This window comes from Marmota marmota, unplaced genomic scaffold (assembly GCF_001458135.2).
Source record: "Marmota marmota marmota unplaced genomic scaffold, marMar, whole genome shotgun sequence".
Taxonomy (NCBI): domain Eukaryota; kingdom Metazoa; phylum Chordata; class Mammalia; order Rodentia; family Sciuridae; genus Marmota; species Marmota marmota.
Window position 1 is genome coordinate 38,825,937 of NW_025999900.1, and position 23,419 is coordinate 38,849,355.

Sequence of the window (23,419 nt, forward strand, 5' to 3'; positions counted from 1 at the left end):
CATTCTACTATCCTTCCTACACCAACCCATTGAGTTCTTACAAGAGGATTATTGTAAAAAGAGAAAGTTTGGCCCCATGCCACTCTTTCTCTCTGCTCCTGGTTCAAGATGTGATCACATGCTTGCTGACACATGTGCAGCCACCTCTGCCATCTTGGCATGAGGTGAGGCAGCCAAGGGGTGGCCACCACGCCTGTGCTATGCCATTTGGACCTTCAGCCTCCAGAACTGAGCTGAATAAAACTTTTCTCTTTATAAGGTTAGCTGCCGCAGGTATTTCATTGCTATAGCTAATACATTATGTATTGGCAGATTTATTTCTGGCTCTCTATTCTGTTCCGTTGGTCTATGTGTCTGTCTTTATTCCCGTACTATACTGTTTTAATTATTACCGCTTTGTAATATGTTTTGAAAACACTAAGTGTGATGTTTCTAGCTTTGTTCTTTCTCAGGATTAATTTGGTTATTTGAGGTCCTTTCTGGTTATACATGAATTTTAGAAGTGTCTTTTCTCTATCCATAAGAAAAATGCCTCAGGATTTTTATAGGGATTGCACTGAATCTATCAAACACTTGGGATACCATGGACAGTTTAACATTGTCTTCCAATCCATGAACCTGGGTGTTTTCTGCTTACCTTGTTGCTTCTTTCATTCATTTCCTCTATGTCTTGTATTTTTCGGTATACGAATATTTCTCTCCTTAGTTTATTCCTAAATATTGTATTCTTTTTAATGTTATTATAAATGGAATTATTCTCCTAATTTCTTTTTCAAATATTTCATCCTTAGTGTAAAATCCAGAAAAATATAGCTAGTAAGACACATGCCTAAACAAATCACCTTATCCCAAGAAAAGGTGGAAATAATGAAGTGGGGTGGGGCAGGAGACATTAATATACAAGGGCAAATTTTTAAAAGACTACAAACCAACATGAAAAGCAGACATGTTTTGATAAAATTTAAAATGAACAATGTGGATTCAACATAATCAAGGGCTTGTACTTTGAAAAATTAAGAAATAAAACACGTAAAAAGACTCAAAGAAAATATCCACATAAACAATACCAACAAAACATAAAAATGGGCATAGTGGATTTTTATTTATTTATTTATTTATTTCGGTGCTGGGGTTTGAACCCAGGGCTTTGTACATGCAAGGCAAGCACTCTACCAAGGGAGCTATGTCCCCAACCCCCAGTGGATATTTTTAAATGATAAGAAAATAATATAAATAAACATTGCCAGTAAGATTAAAACCTTAGATAAAATATGATTTTTCCTACAAAAATTAACTCAAGAAGCGATTACTAAAATTAACCTAGCCCTGACCCTGCAAAAAAATCTAGGGTAGGGGTTGTAGCTCAGCCAGTAGAGTGCTTGCCTAGCGTGTGTGAGGCACTGGGTTTGATCCTTAGCACCACATAAAATAAATAAATAAAATAAAGGTATTGTGTCCATCTACAACTAAAAAAACTATATTTAAAAATAAAAATTTAGACGAGCTAATAAGCATTAGAAAAACGGAATGACTGATTTAAAAGGACAGCACTCCTACCCCCAAAACAACAAATGTGTTACAGAAAGCTTTAGGAGACTTTCGAGGAACAGATAATCATTCCTTCATTTTAAACTTTTTTTCAGAGAACAGAGAAAGAAGGAACATTCTGTCTTCAATTTGTCATTTTATTCATTTACAAATTTATGGATAAAATGTCAGTAGTAATTAAACAATTGAATCAAGGATATATGTACTTTTAGTTGTCATCATGTTACCATAAATATATGGCAATTTGCCCATTCACCAGCAGTGTACAAATGGAATGCCTGTTTCCATATACTCTTACCAACAATGTGTTAAAATTTTTTAGTTTTCCCTAACCTGAGTGATGATGAATTGTAGGCCACTGTCGTCTTCACTTGTACTCTTAGTACTAATAAAGTTTATCTTTTCACAGGTTTAAAAGCCACATGAAGCTCTTTTATGCCTACTGTATACATGATTTGACCATTAGTATGCATTTGTTTTCTTATTTTGTATAGGAGCTCTTTATATAAGATAGATTTCAAATTTTCCTCTTTTATCATTTGTATTTTGAGTTGGTGAGCAATGTTTTTTTTTTTTTTTTTTGGCGTGGGTAACTCAAAAAAATGTATATGATTGTATTTAGTGGTCTTTCTAAAGTTATAGCTTCTGTGTCTTATGTCATGTATTCAAAGAACTGTCCCAGTCCAGGATTATTTTTTTAATTCCCCAGTCTTTTGATTATTGTGATGCATGGACTGAGTCAGGGATCCATAACCCTACCCCCACCTCCCCCACCCAGGCCCAGATCTTAGAAGCCACCAAAGATGCACTTTCTAGGATGCCTATGGTCTGGGTCACAGAAAATAAGGGTGCTATAAAGAACTCTGACTAAGCCCTAGGGAAAATGAGTCTACACCAAAACTGAGTCTTAAAGGATATGTAGGAATTAGCCAAACAAATAAGCACCAGAGAATTGAAAGTAATTCAGTCCAAATAGGGATTAGAGTTGGAGGGAGGGAATAGCAAGAGACAGATCTCATGAGCAGGGGCGCCCAGGATACCAGGCAGAAGATTTGAACTTTGTTTTGAAAATGAAGGGCAGCCACGGAAGAATTTCTTTTTTTTTTTTTTTAATGGGAGAGGAAGTAGCATCTGATTTGCATCTTAGAGAATTATGCTGGGACAGGAAAGGAGCAAATCCGAAGGAAGCACAGCCCTAAGTGGGAGCTGGTTCCCGATGAACATCACTTGCCCTGCATCACTTGGATTATAACTGGCTGCATTGGGCCCGAGACCCAGTATCCTACTTTTAATGATTTCTCCATAGTTCAGACAAAAATAGCAGAGAATGTTCCAGGAAAGGATAAAAAATCTGTCAACGCGTGGTTTTAAGTGTGACTATTTTAAAGTCCAAATTGAGTATGCTTGAACTCCAGCAAGCTCATCTGAAACCTGAGTGTACAGCAATCTCTGAAGTCAGTTTGACTGCAGAATCTCACAGTTGGAAGGAAGCCCAGAGGTCCCTCTCCCACCCAGAAGAGGAATCCTTTCCCCAACACACCCAACAGGTGGCATAAGGGCTCCTGTTGGTCACTCTCCACCTTCAAAGGGGAGATCACAGGCCTCCTGTTCCTGTTGGTCAGATCTAAAATAGAAAGTTCTTTCTTATGTTGAGCCAAATTCTTCTTCCCTGGGATTCTTACTCATCAATCAGCAATGTCTCCTCCTGGGTGCTCTTTCCTCAAGGAAAAACCATTAGCCTTAGAGACAGCAGGCGTTAGGAACTGCTGTTATAGGGCCACCATAATAGTTATAATACTCAAAATAAACCAGTGGTTGCAAACAGTATGAATGTACTCAATGCCACGGAACACTTAAACATAGTTACAGTGATAAATTCTGTTATGCATATTTTACCACTTAAAATTTTTAAAGAATGCTTTAAAAATATGTCAGCAATAAGATACCAACCAGTTAAAATAACACAGCACGAGACTTTGAACTTTAAACATTTGTGGCACTTTAGAATGACTCCCAATTTGTATTTTAACTCCTAATTCCCTCTTATTTCCACCTCATGACATTTTCATAATTGACTCAAGTCCTTTCTTTCATTCAGGGTCTCAATTTATCCTGGAGAGCCAAATATTTTTCTCTTTGACTCCCTCCAAATCTTGATTTAGAATCATATGAACTAGTTTGTTTTTTCCAAAGTCTAGTCTAACTTAGACATCACTAACTCAGTTGTTTCTAGGCAAACAAACATTTGTGCCCGATAATCCCATGTTACTATATAACACAGTTCTAGAGGAGGAAAGTTTTTTTTTTTTAATGTTTTTATTCAAAAATGTTTAGTTCTTAATCTTTGCAGAAGGAACTTCACTTTTAAAAGAGGAATCTGAGGGGCTGGGGTTGTGGCTCAGCGGTAGAGCACTTGCCTAGCACGGGCGAGGCCCTGGGTTTGATCCTCAACACCACATAAAAATAAATTAATTAATTAAAGATATTGTATCCAACTACAACTAAAAAATAAATATTTAAAAAAAAGGAATCTGAGAACTCAGAATACAATAGAACCAACAAGGGGCGTGTAGTTCTTAACTGGCTCATCTTGCTAATGCATTACCCAGTTACCTGGTTGTAAGACTAGTTTCAATTATGTGACTTGTGGTTTTTAATCTGCATGAGGTGTTCACTATAAAATCTTCCTGCCAAAGAGTGAACCTGAGTTTTTCCTCAGGGGTAAAATGAGTCATGACCTTTGCTATGACTTCACGCCATCAAACACTTAAACACTTAAACATCACAACAAGCCTTGATGAGTTGCTGCTCCTTCCAATAGGTGGGACCTGGAGTCTGTGGGACCATTGTACCCCAGCCACTCTGGCCTTGCAAGCTCTGGGGCAGCTGCTTTATTCACAGCCTAGAAGAAGCTCGTGTGTCCTTTATAGAGGTAGATCCCTTGAGTGAGATGGAATCCACTAACAGACATCTAGCATAGCAATTAGCAAAGTATGTTCAAAATTTAAAACTTTGAATCATGCAGAAATTTAAGTCAATGGCTAGCCACTGTGGTTTGTTGTCCCTGTTACAACAAAACTTTCACTAGGAGCACAGGTTATTCATTCAGGTTTTTTTCTCCCCCTTCCTGCTGTGGTTATATGTCATGTCAAAAGGGACTTCAGTACCTGATTGTGCAACTGGACACATATCCAAGGAAGATCGAATAGACACAGACTGGGACCTGTGAGCATCTCACCTTAGGTCCATGACAAAGAACAAGAAAGTCTGGGGATTTTCTTTTAGAGATCAGAAGACACAGATAGGCAAAAATAACTTGGCTGTGTTATTCTCCTGTGTTATTCTCTCTGCTGAAAACCATTAGAGACAGACTTCTCCATGGTTCTTGAAGGCTATATTAGTGGATAATACTACTTTGTGGTTTTGTGGTGCCCAGAACTTATTCTGAGAAATACTACTCTTTACCAAATTTTGGCATTTGCAGTGTTAAGCCTTCTGAGGCATGATTAAGAATTTTTTCCATGGAGACTAAAGACAGGAGGAACAAATTGTGAGGCAGTAAAGCACAGGGTTTAAGAGAACCGGCTTGTTGTCAGACAAGCGTTAAGTTTCAGTCTCACTTTTGCTGGTAATTAAGCTTATGGCCTTGGGCACACTAGTTAGCCTTCTTGGGCCATAGTTGCATTGTCTCCAAGATGGGCATGATCATACTTCATAAGGTAGCCAGAAGAATTACATAAACAATGATTGTAAAGAGCATATGATAGTATCTGGCAAAGAATAAAAGAACTCATGCTACTATTTATTTCTTCATGTTTACGTATATTTTTTTGCTAGTGAAATTACTACTCTGGTACGTTGCTAGTGAGAATATAAATCGGTACAGCCTTTTGGTAGGTAATTCAATAGTTTCTGTTAAAGTGTTTAAATCTCACGTACTGTAAGCCTGGCATTTCTCTTCCAGGTGTCTATATCACAGAACTGTTCGTAAGTGTACACTGAACTCCGAAAACTTTGAATTTGGGAACACTAATAAGCCCTATCCAACATACCCGCTGATGACATTTTCCATGTGGCCCGCACTGTGTCAGTCTGAAAGGAGAGAGTGCCAGCTCTCCTGGCACAAGTTTCTCAAGCTTCCAAGAAAGTCAGTCTTAGTTCCCTGCTATTTTAGAAATGGATGTTACATAAGCCTTAGAATTGCAGGGTGTAGAAGAAAAAATACCTCAGGATTAACATGCTTAACCCTCTTTTCTCATGGATGAGAAAATTTTAGGTCACTGAAATAAAGTAACTCCCCCTGGCTTGAAGATGATAGAAGCCATACAAAATGCTGCTGATTATGAAATTATGTTCTTCAAGACCTGGCTCTGTCCTTTACATTGTTGCAAAATTTATTCCTGCTTATTTTCATGCGATGGGCATAGCCAGTTATTTACTCAATATCCATTCTCCATTTTATTCCTCGTAGAGTTAGAAATATCAATCTACCTGGATTCTCTTGCATAGTCTTGGCCATTGAGATATAAATGGAAGTGTAGTGGGTCGGGCTTTCGGGAGAGCTGTTGCTTTCCTTATATAAAAAGACAAAACTAACTGGCGTGCAGTTTCTCTACCCTCCTGTGTGTTTCCTCTTGAAATGAAGATGTGCTGTCTAGAGTGTTGGCACCATATTGTCCCTATGATAACAAAGCCACATATTAAGCTGACAAGGTAGGAATATAGGCGTCTGGGACCTTGGTGACACTGCAGAGTCTCTGCACCCACCTTGCCCTGGCTGCCTCTTGTCACTTTCTCTTATGCCAGAAAAATCAGTCCCTTTTTGGTTGAGATGCTGTGATTTTATTTTCATTTTCCCTCACTTCCCAAGGAAAGTAGAGGCTGTGAGGTATAAACTCTGCCTTGTCTAAGCTAATGCCACCTTATTCATCCCTATCCCAGGGAAGAAGGAATAGTTTGTTTTTTTTTCCAATTTAACCATGTTCATTGTCTTCTGTCCCTTCTGTCGGCTTCTTTGCTTCAGTCTTCCTGTCTCTTCTAACCCTACTCCTAGCTCTAAAAACATCTTTGAATTTCACCTTCAATTTTTACTTCCTTACAAAATGCCATTCTCCCCCGACCCCCCAGCGGTTACCAGGGATTAAACTCAGGGAAGCTACACCACTGAGCCACATCCCCAGCCCTATTTTGTATTATATTTACAGACAGGGTCTCACTGAATTGCTTAGCACCTCACTTTTGCTGAGGCGGTCTTTGAACTCAGGATCCTCCTGCCTCAGCCTGCTGAGCCGCTGGGATTACAGGTATGCACCACCTAACCCGCCCCAAATGCCATTCTTTTTGTTTCAAGGTGAAGTCTAAAAGTCTTGGGAAAAAGAAGAGACTCCAAAAGCCTGCCCTCCCTACTGTTAAAAATGACTCATGAATGAATGCCCTCACCTGACAACCTGTTTTTACTACTCATTCTATCTGAGCTTTTAGAACATTTGATGTTGTTGACTCACCTTGAACTCTGGTTTCTCTTCTTCTAAATGCCCTGGGTTCAGTTCCCAATACCTACCTACCTACCTACCTACCTACATACATACATACATAAATAAATAAGGTTGTGACAAACTGATAAAAATACAAACCTCAAAATACAAACTGCTGATGCCTGAGGCATTCCGGATCCTGGGGCCTAAACATGGACGTGCACCTGAGGAACTTCTGGATCCGGGGGCCTAAACATGGACGCCTGAGGAACTTCCGGATCCTAGAGTCTCAACATGGACGTGCACCAAAGGAACTTCTGGATCCTAGAGCCTAAACATGGACATGCAACTGAGGAACTTCTGGATCCAAGCGCCTAAACATGGACGTGCACCTTTGGAACTTCTGAATCCAGGGGCCTAAACATGGGTGTCTGAGGAACTTCCGGATCCGAGGGCCTAAACATGTTTTTACTACTGGAACTTCTGGGTCCTTGTGCCTATAAAGGGCAGGGCGTGACTCTTAGAAGGGACGTGGCCCGTGACCGGGAGCCAAGTATGGGGCCTCTTGGGGGCAGACTGAGCTGTCGCACCCTGAACTTGAATGTGAGGGTGGCCTCACTTCCCGGCCTTCCACTGGGTGTCACTTCCTCCCCTTCCAGGCGGTGCCGGGGAGGAAGTGAGACCAGGCACAGGGGCCAGGCCCTGAGGAGGGACACCGTCTTTCTCCTCACTTAGCCAGGTGCCCAGCCTGGCTGGGGATGGGGACGTCTTGTGACACTGGCTGCCTCCTGCATCCCTGCCCCAGGACCTCAGGGTCCACCGGCGGGGTCAGTCGTTGACATGATTCTCCCCTGGCCACTGACCCTCAGCCCTAAGGTCTGCCCAGGGAGAGCTCTGACTCCCAGAGGGTCAGGGGGCCCCTGTGACCTGCTGCTCCTTACCCACCTTCATCCTGAGCAAGCACAGGTCAGGACACCAGATGCTACTGAGAGTGACATCTCCTGGATGGGCGGCTGGGGACTTTGCCTCTGTCCCCAGGCCTCAGACACCAGATGATCCCCCGCAGAGACAGAAAATAACCCCACACTGCCCAAGACTTATTTTTAAGCTCTGGATTCTGAAATTTTCCTACTGCCATCTTCTTTGTGAAGCCAGTTTTTCAACAGAGACAATATTCCAGGGGGAGAAAAAAAAACACAACATAGAGTCAATCAAACCAAGCTGACACATCTGGTCCTCCAAGAGAAATCTGGATTAGAGGGAGAACAGCTATCCTCAACTGGCGAAATAGTAAAGTTCCCTTGTCCTTATTTTGTGTAAGCAAAATAAATAATCTGATATTAACTCATCAAATTATTTTTGATGAGTTCTTGGCTCATAGGAAAACTGATTCTGTTTTATGGAATGAAGTGTTACCTGATTTTAAAATTAAAAATGAAGCCAATTAGGATTGTTAAATTACACTGTCATAATTCTGTTCTTTGATAGCAGAAATAAATAAACCTTTTTTTAAAAAAATACAAACTGCTTAGGATGAAAGTGGGAACAACACTCAAAACTTCATCAGTGACACAAAACATAAAGTAAAATGTAGGAACCTAATCCCTAATAGTATGATCTTACGTGTTATGTGGTTGAGTGAGAAATACATAAATGATACAAGAAATGGGACACTTGGAGTTTGCTGGTGGAAATGGGCATCAGAAGGGCTGTAAGAGTGTAGAGTATTATGAAGTGGTAGAAGGAAGATTATTGGGAATGAGACAGAAAATTGTCACACTAGGCAGAGATGGGTGTGGCTCATGGTGCACCAGGTGGCTGGTGGATGTGTGAGGTACTTACATAGCTGTGTGTGGGTTTGTGTGTTTCCCAAGTTGGAATAAATTTGAATTTTCAAAATAAGGATTTATCATTGAACTGACTATATTGATGGTGTCTTAAAAACTCTGTCTTTTCACCCATAACAGGTACTCAGTCTCTAGTTCTTACAACTTACTCCTATTTTCATGTTTCTTCTCTGTTCCTGCCATTGATGCTCCAGTCCAGTTACTCATTACTTTCCTTCTCCACGATTGCAAGAGCCACGACACATTCTTTCCACCACACTGCCTTGTCTTACCCACCGGTTGGTCACAGGCTTAGGAACTACCAGACCCACAGTTGTGTCCCTGGGCCAAAACCAATCAGTAAGAGCTTCTGTTATATGGTTAAGCTATCTATGATCTATATGGTTCCTGAGCTGTTCATTTGTAAGACGGACCTTCGAACTGTAGCCTTCTATTAGGCTGTTGTGAGGACTGGAGGAGAGAATCTTGCACATAGGAGACATTTAGTTTCCCTTCCCTATTTCTCAATTTTAAAAATATGATTTGAAAACATTAAAAATATTCATATCGACTCTACATTTGTAGTAGGATTAAACCACATCATTGGAGAAGGGCTTATGAGACCCTCATAGTCTGGATCTAGGATGGTTTTTAGCCTCATGTTCTTTATCCCCAGCCCATCCCCCAAAGTAACCTTGTTTTTCAAACTTTCCTGTTTCCCTCACTTCTCTTGCCCAGGAAAGTAAAAAAGAAAACCCCTAGTGCTCCCTCTGAACTCCACCACAGGACGTCCTTACGCCTCTGAGGGAGCATCTCTCGTGTTGTGGACAGTGTGCCACCCACTGCCTTCACCCCATTTTCCTTTTTCTAAATAGAACTCGGTTCTTTTATTTTTTATTTATTTATTTTTTAAGATTAGCCTTTTATTTATTTATTAATTTATTTGATTTTATTTTTTTAAATACATGACAGTGGAATGCATTACAATTCTTATTGCACATATAGAGCACAATTTTTGAACTCAGTTCTTTTAGACAGATACTGTGACACATCCCCATGATGCTCAGAGATGGTGACACCATTCCCAGAATCCAGGGAAGATCATGACCAGTCTGGGCCTATTAAGGTTATCTCAATCTCCATGCCAGTGATGAATTTTGGAAGACCATGGAAATAAGATGTAAGGGACATCTTCTGGAGAATTTTGAGAATGGTTTTCTTTCTTCTAAGAAATACAGAAATAGTTCTCTTTCTTTCTTTGGATATTGTGATGTCTGCTGTGATTGCTGGCACTGCTGTAGCCAGCTTATCTCTAGCCCGATTGGGCTAGAGTATATAATGCCAGTATATAACGGAGGAGAATCAATCCAAGAGAATTACAGAGAATAGAATGTGGAACTTTATGTGGTACTCATGACTGGATGCTTTGATATTTGAGACAGATCGTTCAAGCCATTTTGAGTTAAGTTTTCAGTCACCTGCAGTGGAAAACTGGCAGTAGAGTTATTTATAATCCTTATCGTGATGATGTTGGGAACCCCAGAGGTCCTCACTATTGTCTCCCCAGCACTAGAAAGTGCACTGCACATTCTGCTCACTCAGCAGATATGTGTTGGATCGGTGATGGTTGGATAGATGAATCTTGGGGCATCTTGCCTATTGTACTTTCTAGAATGTGCCTCTTCCTCAAATACCCTGATAACCCTGGAATCTTAGTGTTAGATAAGAAACCAAGGAAGGTAAGACATCTAAGCAAGAAGAACAGAAAGCCATAAAATATAAAAGCAGCCAAGAATGTTATCAGGGGTGTTTCAAGGTATCAAGAGAAATAACACAAACTTTTCTTGGGGACTTAGTTGCAGAAGTGGAGGGTATTTATTGACCCACCCTCCTCCTTCAGCTTCAACTTCCCCTCTCAACAGAGCTTTAGAAACTCAAGGGTCTGGCTTTCTTCTCCTCCCTGTTTGATAGACATCTTCTCCTGCGGTGCGAGGCACATTCCTGAGACATGATGGTGAAGGTTGGGAGTAGATGGATTTAGTTTTACTGGGCTCCTGGCCACCAGAGCTGCTTGTAACGCCAGCAAAGTCGACATGATCACCATGGATGACCCCTTCATTAACTTTAGCTGCATGGTCTCCATGTTCCTATATGACCTCAGCAGTGGCAAGTTCAGTGCCACAGTAAAGGCTGAGAATGGGAAGTTTACCATCAATGGAAAGCCCATCTCCATCTTCCAGAAGTAAGATCCTGCCAACATCAAATGGGACTGTCCTGGTGCTGAATATGTTGTGGCCTCCACTGGTGTCTTCACTACCATGGAGAAGGCTGGGGCTCATGAGAAGGGTGGAGTCAAAAGGGTTCCTTCTGATATGCCCATGTTTACGAAGGGGGCCGACCATGAGAGTTATTATGGCGATTCCCTCAAGGTCATCAGCAATGCCTCCTTACCACCAGTTGCTTAGTCCCCCTGGTTAAGTTCAAATCATCCATGACAACTTCGGCATCATGAAGGGACTCATGACCATAGTGCATAAACCATCAGTGATATCAAGAAGACCATGAATGGACCCCTCTGGGAAACTGGCCCCATAGCCATAGGGCTGACCAGAACATCATCCCTGCATCTATTGACACTGCCAAGGCTGTGGGCAAGGTCATCCCTGAGCGTAATGGGAAGTTGAGTGGCATGGACTTCTGTGTGCTCATCACAGGTGTGGGAGTTGGAGACCTGACTTTGCATCTGGAAAAAGTTACCAAATATGATGCCATTAAGAAAGTAGTGAAGCCAGGTGTGGTGGTGGACTCGAGTCAGGAGGCTGAGGCAGGAAGATCTCAAGTTCAGAGCAAGCCTCAGCAACTTAGGCTGTCTCAAAATAAAAAATAAATAAATAAAAAGTGTGGGGCATGTGGCTCAGTGGCTAAGCACCCCTGGGTTCAATCTCCAATACCAAAAAAAATGGTAGTAAAATCGGCATCGAAGAGCGCCCTAAAGGGCAGCCTTGCCTGCCCTGGTCCCTTATTACCACATGACAAATTATATACTTATCAATCCATGATTTATTACCTTTCTCTCTTCCTCTAGCAGGGGAGCTCCATGAGAGTTAGGACTTCATCTCTTTTGATCACTGTGTGGCTCCTGCCATCCAGAACAGCACCTGGCTTAATAGTATTATTCCTTCATAAGAACGTATTCAGTTTCTGAATCCTAGAAAGATCTGTGGAAGAACTTTAAAATAGCTCTGGTATATGGCTTATTTTTAGCAACACTGCCCGGGGTGATACATTTATTTGTATTTTCTGGTAGTGTCTTTCTACATTGGTCATTCTACCCTGGGCTGTAGTTCCAGCACTTATAAGGTAAAGTTTACAGCAGCTTTTGAGAAGAGGAAATGATAGAGTTTAGAGAGCCTATTATATCTGCCTGTGCTTCTGCCACACTCTGAGGAAAAAGAGAGGTGATTTAATACGAAAGGTCAGAGGCACTATTTCTTTTATCTTCCTTCTGCAGAAGAAATTACTTTTAATTTAAAGAACATGCCCAGGTAATTTCCATCAGTAAATAAATGGGATTTGAAAGGGAATGTATTAACATACCTGTATTTGCTTAGCTGTATTATTAGCTCAAGCCAATAAAAAGAGAGTTTCCTTTGTTCGTTCTCATCTTACTTAAGTAAAGAATAATCATGGGGGCAGGGATAGCTTCCCGGATTCCAGGCACTTAGAACTGATTCTAGAGGATAGAGATCAGGCTTGGGGGGTATATATGTGGTGGGGGAGGTGCTCACATCTGAGAGAAGAGGAGGAGTAGAAAGGAAAGGAAGGGGGGATCACTGACTCCTGATGCTGCCTTCTCTTCATCAGGATGGAACCAGACCCACTTCCTACCCAGCAGCTGGCTGCAAGTTGCATAGGGCCCTCCATGCTCCACTCTGTCTTTGCTTCTGCCACAACTTACTATGTTTGCTTGGAAAAATTCTTTTACCTCCTCAGAGCTCTGCTTCAAATTGTAAAATGAGGCTTGTGACCCTGTATAACCTGATGGTCAAGGGGTACAGAGACGCTATAACTAGACTGCTGGGTTGTAATCCTCACTCCTTTGCATACCAAAGGAGTGAGGATTAGAATTTATTTAACCTCTCTTTGCCTTAGTTCCTCACACGGAAAATGGGGAAATGATAGTCTTTCTTAAGATGTTTCTGAGGATGAAGCAAAGGTTTACAACAGTGTCTGGCATGTAGTAAATGCTCAGTTATTGTAGCTAATCTGATTATCCTCTTAGGAAGTTAAAATGCTTTTGATGACAAGTAACAGAAAATAGAAACCAGAAGTGGCTTAAGCAAGTGGTTTCCAAATATTTGTAATCACATGTTCCCACAGCAAAAAGAACTTTTCTGAACATGCTAAGACATGAACTTATTTTAAAACTATGTCTTTGAATTGTTGCATTAATATTTTATAAGCCAAAAATCATAAATGAAGTTAAAATAAAAGCAAGGACAATTTTATTTAGGTGCAGAATGGATCTACAAGTTGGGAATCTCAGGTTCACTTAGACTGAACCAAGATCCTGCCCAGTGAAGTGGGCTTGGGCATTTATCAAGCTCAGCAATCAGAAAGTAATTGAATTGGTGGGTAATAAATTTTGTATGCTTTGGAATGTCCAGGTGAAGAAGAAAAACTGGTGGCTCCAGTATTTCTCAAACCTCCAAAGGCATTGTTAAATTTCAGAAAGTTGTCCCTTCTGGCAGATGCAGTTTCTGACATATCTGTGTAGTAATCTTTTTCTAGTCAGGAAATCTCCAAGGCTCCAAAAAGGATTTTTGCTTTTTTTTTGGGGGGGGGGGTAGTTGTAGATGGACAGAATGCCTTTGTTTATTTTTGTGTGGTGCTAAAGAGCAAACCCAGTGCTTCACACATGCTAGGAAAGTGCTCTGCCACTGAGCTACAGCCCCAGTCCTTTTTTTTAAAAAACCCTATTTGGTAGCCATTTTGACTTTTATTTTATCAAGTTATATATATTATAAAACTTTTCAAACTAGAAGTAGAGGATGAGAGAAATAATTATAAACAGAAGTTCTCATACCTTCTTCCTACAACCAGATAGATCATGTATCGCCTGTGTACAATCCATTTTGCAGAATAAAAGCTTAAGCCAGGGGTTCTCAACCAGTTGTTTCACTTCCTCAAAGGACATTGGAATGTCTGGAGACTTTGTAGATTGTCATACTGGGGAGGAGGGTGCTACTGGTATACAGTGAGTAGAAGCCAGGAATGCTACTAAAGAGCCTCCAAAGCACAGGATAGGAACTGGGGATGTGGCTCAAAGGCAAAGTGCTTGCCTAACATGCATGAGGCCCTGGATTTGATCCCCAGTCCCATTAAAAAAAAGAAAAAGAGAGAGAGAACAAATGAATGAATACAGGACAGCTCCCCACAACAAAGGATTATCTAGCTCCAAATATTAGTAGCATGAAAGTGGACAGACCCTGGGTAAATAATGATGAGGTTACTATCTCACATGACTAAAAACTCTGGGATGAGGCAAGTTTGGTTAATTCAGAGGATTACTGACCTGGCATTTTCTCCCTTTTTTCTCTATCATCTCATGCATTGATCTTGACCTTGGCTTGTCTCCTTAAGCAGCAGCTTCACACATCACATCTGCCTTCCACCTCACTACCTAAAGGCAGATGGGAGACTTCTTCCTGTGCAACTCCTGGTAAAAGCAAAGGAAGTCCCATGTCTAGTCAGCCTCTAAGTTCAACCCCCACCAATCAGGGCTGGGAGTGAGACAATCGGGGTTCACCATCTGAAATGGGCCCTGCTTTGGGAAGCACATGGGCTTTCAAGAGAGTGAGCAAGATCAAAGCTCTATGGAAAAGAAGAAAGGGAAGTGAATGGTTTCTAGGCAGCCCACAGAGCCAGCCTCAGGTTCCTTCCTATTTCTTTGAGGGAGATGTTCACTCTGAGAACAGAACATTCATCCATTTGAAGGTGACATTCGAAGGTGACTGAGGCCATACTGCCAGGGTTCAAATTTTAGTTCTGCTACTGATAATTGTGTTGCTTTGGGCAAATCACTCAATAGCTCTGTGCCTCAGTTCCCTCATACACCAACCAGGGATAATATTAGACCCTACTTTCTGGGTTTCTGTAAAGTTTAAAAGAGTTAATGCATGTATACCTCTTAGGACAGCTCATGGCACATAAGAAGGACTCTGCTAATGCTGATGAGTTATGCTATTATGAAGGAAGTACGGGGTGGGTCCCAGGCTTCCGGATACATGGGACAGACATGGTAAGGATCCTGGAAGCCACTTGTGGGGTTCTCGCTATAACTTCCTGTGTCCCTGAGCAGATTTCTTACCAAGAATCTTTATTTTCTCCCCAACCTGCTTACAGGGTTGTCAGTAGTGGGAAAAATGAGAAATGTGGAAAGGGGCAGAGAATGACCAAGAGGTTTGACAATCGTGCATATGCCAAGCCTAGCTCTGGACTGACCATTTAGTCCAGGTGTAGGAACCACGGCAGGGTTGCCACACAATGGTTTCAGGAGCTATCGACACATGCCTGAGATGAAGGATCTTCATACTGTAGCTAGGAAATGTGTACTTTGCAGATGCAAGAAACAGGGTTGGGGGGAGATATGCAGACTCCCACATCAGACCCCAATACCTATGCTCTATCCATCTGAAGACTTTGCCTAGAAGGCCGACAATGTAAACTATGACTGTGCTCATTGGACAACTGGAAAATGGGAATGGGAAAAAAAGGAGGTGGGGGAAAGCTAATGGATTTCAGAGGAAAGTGCCAGATGTCCCATGAATAAAGCAGAGATTCTTGCTGCCATCAAATGGTAAGGGCTGATCTCAGAGTTCAGCGTCCATCAGAGGTCTAAGTGCACTCCTGGAGGGCATTAGGAACTAGAGGCAAGGGAACTAAGTGACCTTGGATGGTGTTCAAGGAAGACAGCATCTCCAGGGAAGGAGAGAAGCAAAAACACTGGTCTTTGTCACTTCTTATAGCTAGTGAGTTCAAACCAAGGACATGTTACACAAAGAAGAGCCCACAGGGGCAACTTTTAAAGCCATTTTGTCGTTTACTTGAAAAATCTACTAGAGACCTAGCTTTTATACTTTCAGGGGAGCAGAAAAAGGGTTAAAGACCCACAAATATATGAGAGGTAAAGAAAAGTCTAGAAAAGGAGGAGAGGAGGGAAAGATGAAAACCGTATCGGAAGGCGATCACAATCCACAACTGGGACCCTTGGCACTAGTCACTGAGGTGGGATGAACTCAGTCCTCCAGTACTGGGGCGCTTAGGACAGCCAACTACACAAAATGGAAAAAAAATGTAAAAATAGCTATAAAGCAAAATGTCAGCTAGGTACAAAATAATGAAAAGCCTAAGTCACAGATGGTATGGAATTCAAGAATACTCTGGAGCACTTAGTGAAGTCAGTTAGCTGGAAGAAGGGAGCTCTGAGCCAGGCTGGGTTTAGAAAGGGGTGGGAAATGTAGACTGAGTGAAAAAGAGATGTGGAAGGGTCAAAGGCACAATTTCAAAGGAAGTTGAGTCTTGCAATTTTGTGGAAAAATGAACTTGAACATGAATCTCAACCTCTTCCCTTATAGCCGTGTGACCTGGGGATTCTCTAAACTTGAACTTCATTGCTTGCAACATGAGATTAGGAGACCCCTTTGCGGGGAAACATGATGAATAAGATAAGGTATGTTAGTGGACCCAGCACAGGATTCAGCACGCCACAGGCTCTGAATACCTGCTAGCTGGCTTCCTGTCTATCTCCAGTCTTTGATAAGAACCTGCTGCCCTGATTTCTGCCAACGTAGAGTCTTGTTCTCTTGCAACTGGTCAAGACCATTACTTAAGCCAGAATTAGCCCGTGGTCTCAGGCTTTCAAAACAAAGTGGCTCCTAGAGAGAAAAATACATAAACAAATGGAATTGTGACAAATCTCCTTGAGAATGACAACCGTGTGCTGTTCCCCAAGACCCAGCTCCCTGCACAGCACAGAGCTGAACCTACACAAACATTTTCTGAATAACTGAAGGAAACTGTTGAGGAAAGATGGGGAGAGAACCAAAAATCACAGATGATTATACAGGGAGCACCATGAGAAACTTAAGCATAAGAACAACAACAAAAAAATTCAACAAGGAAGAGAACAAAGTCTAAAGGTCCAAAGAGAATAGAAAAGTCCAGCCAATACACTTGGGGAATAAATAAGAGTGATGCTCATCATAACAACAACAAAAACAACAAAACATATGAAGAGTAGAAAACTGGTGGTGGGGGGAGGGGTGACACACAACTTGGGAAAGGCACGAAACTCTAAAACCCAGAAAATTATGTTCTGTTTAACAGGCTGGGAACATTGGAAAGGGCATTTTCATTTATAGGAGAAAGGAAGACTCTTTGCAAGATACGTGATGATAGCAAAGAACAGAAAGCAGAGCCATGGGTCCTGAAGGCTTTTGCCTCTGCTGCAGAGAGCTCCTCATTCTGAAAGGGGTGAATGCACAACAAGGAATTCACAGGAAAGTCATGGGTGAAGTGAACAATGGGTGCTGAGCAGCTTAGGTGCTTTCAGGTCCCTCAGCCCAAGTTCAGTTCTGTCCAAAAAGGCAGAAAGAACTTGTTACACAGGAACTTGCTGTTCTGTTCTCAGATCTTTGATGGGCCATAAAGAACTGGAATGTTAACTAGGAGTGATGGCACACACCAGCTACTTGGGAGGCTGAGGCAGGAGGATAGCAAGTTCAACCAGCCTCAGCAATTTCGTGAGCTCCTCTCTCAAAATAAAAAAATTAAAAGGACTGGGGATACATGTCAGTGTTAAAGTGCTCCCGGGTTTAACCCCTAATGCCAAAGGTTTGGGGAGGGCTTACAACTGGAATGTTGTTCCTAAACTGAAGGAGAGCAAAGGATAGAAAGTGGAATTTGAAAAGAGATGGATGGTTTCCAGATGTGGGCTCCAGGACCCCTCCTGATGCCCTTTTAAACAATATGATCTGAGTCTATATATGGAATACAAATATAGAAAATTGGTCAAAGTAGAGCTGTTCTGGGTGTCATAGATGTGGAAAGGCTGTAACCCCTGCCTTCTGCCTCTTTCTCCCCTGGGAGGAACAGACTCTGAGGCACTATGTTGAACCCTAATGTGAAACCACCTCTCCAGATCAGTTACGTTGACATCTGCTGAACATGGCCTTCGATAGCTCTTATAAAGGAAGCAGTGGACCCTGGAACCAGCAAGCAAGGGTTACTCAGGAAAGAGCAAGGCCCCACCAACCTCACTTCCTTTTCCTTATGCTATTGAAGGAAGGCTATAGCATGGTTCATACGGACTTCCACAAGATCTTCAACACCATCTTGTTTTATAAATTCACAAAGATTCTGTGATGGTGCCATTAGGTAGACACAGAACAGTTGTTAGTTACAGGGTTAATGCAAAGGCAGGAGGGATTTTTCATGGCCTGCTAAGGGGCTCTTTTATCATCAGTTTCTATTTTGACTTTTTAACCAGTAATTCTAACAATAGTTACTTTCTGATAGGTACTTTGTATATTCTAGGCACCATATATTCAATTATATGTGTTAGGAACCTCATATTCAGTCCTATAAAGGAGGTATTATTTTATTATTACTTTATAAATGAGGAATCTGATGAAATTGTTCAACATCACAGAACTAGTATGTCAGCTAGGTCTTATAGACTTCAAACACACACACACACACACAAACATAAAAACATTACTATTAGCTCAGTGAGGACATTTTGTAATACTCTCATAACATGAAGTTATCAGGGATAACTAATGCATCAATGTCATTATCCAAAAGATCAACAGTCCAGAATAATCAACCAAATTTAAAATAATGTAAATGGCAGAAGGTCTAAAAACAAAACAAATACAGAGGAATAAAGCAGCTACACAACTACAGAATGGGAGAGAGCTTATCAACAACACATATAGAAAAGTCTTATCAGTTTTAGTTATAGAGTGTGTTATGGTTTGGATGTGAAGTGTCCCCCAAAAGCTCATGTGTGAGACAATGCAAGAAGGTTCAGAGAAATCATCGGGTTGTAAGAGTCTTAACCCAATCAGTGAATTAATCCCCTGATAGGGATTAACTGAATGATAATTGAAGTGGTAGGTTTGGCTCAAGGAGGTGGGAATTGGAACATGGCTTTGGGGTATATATTTGTATCTAATGAGTGGAGATCTCTCTCTCTCTCTCTGCTTTCTGATCATCATGTGAGCTGCTTCCCTCTGCCACACTCTTCCACCATAATGTTCTGCCTCACCTCAAGCCCTGAGGAATGGAGCCTGCTATCTATGGACTAAGACCTCTGAAACAATGAGCACCTAAATAAACCTTTCCTTCTCTATGATTGTGTTGGTTGGGTCTTTAAGTCACAGTAGTGGAAAAGCTGACTAAAACAGTGTAATGCATAAATAGTAAAATATGGCTTCTAGAAATATGAACATGACTTTGGTCCATATTAAATGACTGAGAGGGCTCAAAACAAAGGAGGGCCCAGGCCTACTGGGCCCTATTTTAGTGAGATCCTATTTGCAGTGTTCTATGCTGAGAATCGCATTTTAAGAGGGATGGAGATAAAGAGAAACTTAATCAAGATGGAGAAGTGTGGAAAGACCTGGGAATACTTAGCTGGAAATGAGAAGATGATAGGAGTAAAGGAGCTATTTTCAAATGTACAAGGGCCATTTCTCAAGTTGCTACTTGCAACCAGAATGAGAACCATCCTGGAGGGACACTCTACCTTTCTGTGTCTTCAACATTTATGACCAATAGTGGGCCCAGGCCCTGGCTATCAAACCAGTACCTGGAGAGTTTCAGGTAAAGACAGCAAGAAGAACTGTTTTAGTATGCAAATAATAAAACCTGTTTTAGTATGCAAATAATAAAACCTGCCTTGTACATAACACACACACACACACACACACACACACACACCAATCAACACACAAACAAGCTTCATTAGCAGCAGCCAAGCAAGGAGATAAATATAAAGGTTTTACCAGAAATTTTGAAAAGTCTAAAACACAAAACCATCAACCAGGGAATAAGTAATCAACCAGAGTAAAAATAAATAATAAATAAAACAATAAAAGGATGTCCCAACATGCAATGCTAGATGACAGTAGGACAATGTTTACCATGTTCTGATTTTTTATCCAGATTACCCTTCAGAATGAAGGTTATATACAGGTAGTCTCAAGGAGGCTAGAATTCAGCTGACTGTGGTCACACACATCTGTAATCCCAGTAACTAGGGAGGCTGAAACAGAAGGATCACAAGTTCAAAGCCAGCCTGAGCAACTTAGTGAGGTCCTAAACAACTTAGCAAGACCCTGTCTCAAAATAAAAAAAAAATAAAGGGCTGGAGACGTGGCTCAGTGGTTAAGGGGCCCTGTGTTTAATCCCCGGTACTAGGGAAAAAAATGAAGGAGAATTCAGGGAATATACCATAAAACATTCTTGAAAATGTTGTTGAAGTTGGAATTGCAGGCAACTAGAAGGTGAATCAAAGTAAAGAAGGAAATGGGAAAGCCAGGCTAAGAGAATCAGAAGTGACCATTGAATCCCATGGAATATATGTGGTGGAAGTGAATACAAATGTTAAACCTTAAGGTCAAGTTCATAGGATCAAAATCAGATAGTGTTAGGAAGAAAGTTGGAGAAAGTCATGAATGTTTACTAGGAAGTCAAAATATCTTGCCTGGCAACGAAACAGTTGTTATAAACACTCCAATCTATTACTTTTTTTTTTTCCAAATAACCTTTTCTTTTTAATTGCAGAGGACTCTTAGGAGGTAATATCTATATTTGTCTGAAGCTTGGCGTGTTCATCTTAACACTTCAGTTGGTTTTTTTGAGTAATAGTGTACTAAATGTAATAGTGTACTAAAAATGTCAGGCATAGCATGGCAGATACAGTAGATTGGATTGTTAAACCTCAGGCTATTGCATCTTATTGCATCTTTCAGTTCTTCGGGGCCTGAATGATAAAATTGGTATAACCAGACTCCCTCATGTTCCATAGGGATTTAGATGCCAATGGTCAAGGGCACTCATGTGAGAACTAAATTTAGCAGTTTGGTGAAAAAAAAAAGAGGTGATACAAGGGTGGCATTTGTACTTAGCACCAACAGTTACATTGTGGCTCTGGATCCCACAGATCTGGGGGGACTTCTTGATTTCCGGATCACAGTGAAGGCAACACTATGGTTTCTGGAGCCACCATGGAGGTGGTGGCTTCTTGTGTCCAGATCACACTGAACCAAGGCTGGGATGTATTCAATTCCTGTGGCTGTTGAAACAAATTATCAAATACGCTGTGCCTAAAATAGTAGAAATTCATTCTTTTACTGTTCTGGAGACCGAAAGTCCAAAATCATTATCAGTAGGAGACAGCTGGGCTCGCATCTCTCCAGATGCTCAATGGGAACTCGTTCCTTGCCTCTTCTATCTTCTAATTGCTACCAGTTTTCCTTTGCTTGCAGCCACATCATCCTAATGTCTACTTCCATCTTTAATGACCTTCTTCTTTTCCATCTGCATCAAATCTCTTAGAAGGATCCACTCTTAACAATCCAGAACACCCCTATCTGAAGATTTTCAACTCAATCACATTTATATAATGCCATGTTCCCAAGTTCCAGGAATGAAGATGTGGATATATTTTGGAAGGCTATTTTCAGCCTATCACTGGAATCTGAATGTGAGATAGTAGTTTCTTAGGTCTCCTGATTGTCCAGGGGTAGATAACATCTGACATAGCAGCTTTGAAGTGTTGTTCTGGGTGTTAGTTCTCAAAGCCAAGCCCAATACCTTCTCCTTTCATAATTGCCTTTGCACCCAATTCCCTCTTTACTTAATCTGCAAGAGTGTTTCTATAATGCGCAACTAAGTCCTGAATCCATCATAACCATCAATAGGATCACATGTTGACACAACTGTTTTGTTTATCCCTGTATACTTGTATCTTATTCAAATCTGTCATAGATTACAAATTTACTATGCTGAATGAAAGAAGAAATGAAAGAAGAAAATGTTGTCTTTTTCAAATTATTTTTAAAAATAAATGCTCTGATACTTGTAATTTCCTTCAGCCATGTGGTAAGAGTTGTGATGGAAGGAAGGATGGATCTAAATTTTACTTTAATCTATTAAAGTAAATGCAATGATGTAATTTAAGGAGTTCATTCAGGTAAATTCTCAGTCCCTTGGATTTTCTCTCATCTCATTCTTGCTCCTATCCAAAATAAAGTCTGTCTTTATGAGGTAGCTTCAGTGGAAAGGGGAAGACAAAGTCCTCAAATATATGCTCAATCCTATCATCAGTGACCTCTATAGTGAACTGGCTGCTGTTTCCTGAACTGGTGGCTTTGAGACACTCTCCACTGGAGTTTATGGCCCTGCCCCTTTGTCTCTGGTCTTGAAGTCTCACACATTCAGGCTTCTTCCCATCCCTAAATCCTGTCATTACCTTGCATTCCTGCCCTTAGACATGCAGGAAATTCTGGGTCTCTTGAAGGCCACTCATAAGCCATGAGGGAGGAGAATCACGGCTTCAGGTTGGATTGTTTCTCTGGGCCCCACCCATGCTCTGTGTGATTACCTTGTGCCATATTGGATGTGGGGCAGGGTTCAGAGCTGTTCTGGAGATTGGTAACCTTTTTGGTATATACATGGGGAAGCCCTTCAGTTCTTGGACTCTCCTTTGCTATCTGAATGTTCTTTCTTTTCTATACCCAAAATCAGTTCTAAAGAAGCTCATGTCTGACTTACTCAATCTTTGTTTGACCTTCATTCTCCCATTAGTCCTGGAACCAGAAAAGGGCAGGCTTGGGGGTTTCTGTTTCATCTGCACCATGCCTTTCTTCTGACATGCTCTTCCATGCCAACTTCAGGGTATAACATGCCCAGCAGGAGGTCCACTCTAGCTAGGAAAGAAACACCCTCCAGGTCCAGCTCTGATGTTTAAGGGGCAGATAAATAGCTTGAGAATTTCTCTTTCTCTTGATCATGTCTGGCTCTCCTGAATATTTTCTTGTTTGAAATCAAGGGGTCAAGGAATTCATCTGTGAACAATATTCCCTGTTCAGGCAGTACCTGTTCTTTCCCAAGAACAATGAGTCTTGTAACTCAGTAACCAGCCATAATGCCAGAAGCCTGCTGGGGAACAAATTAAGAAGGAAATGAGAATGGATTAGTTTAATATTTTAAAATATTATTTGTTAACCTTTGAGAGATGACTGGAATGATATTAACCAAATTTTAATCATAGCTACTGTTGGATTCAGGCAATTTAGGAGGATTACTTTAGTCTCTGTACTTTGGGTTACTATGTGAATTTTTAAAAATAAGCTCTGTTCTAATAAAAATGTCCCTGATGACTTGGTTTAAATGTTTCCTTTTTGCAACTCCTTTATTTTTGCTTCCATATTAAGAACTAGTATCATGTTGACTCCCCATAATTCATTTATTTATTCATTAATTTATTGAACATCTATT

General features: G+C 41.0%; 1 pseudogene; it reads left to right on the plus strand.

Moving 5' to 3' along the window:
- The first annotated feature begins 8,687 nt into the window (after nt 1-8,687).
- Nucleotides 8,688-23,419, plus strand: part of LOC107144435 — a 42,765-nt pseudogene continuing 28,033 nt past the window's right edge.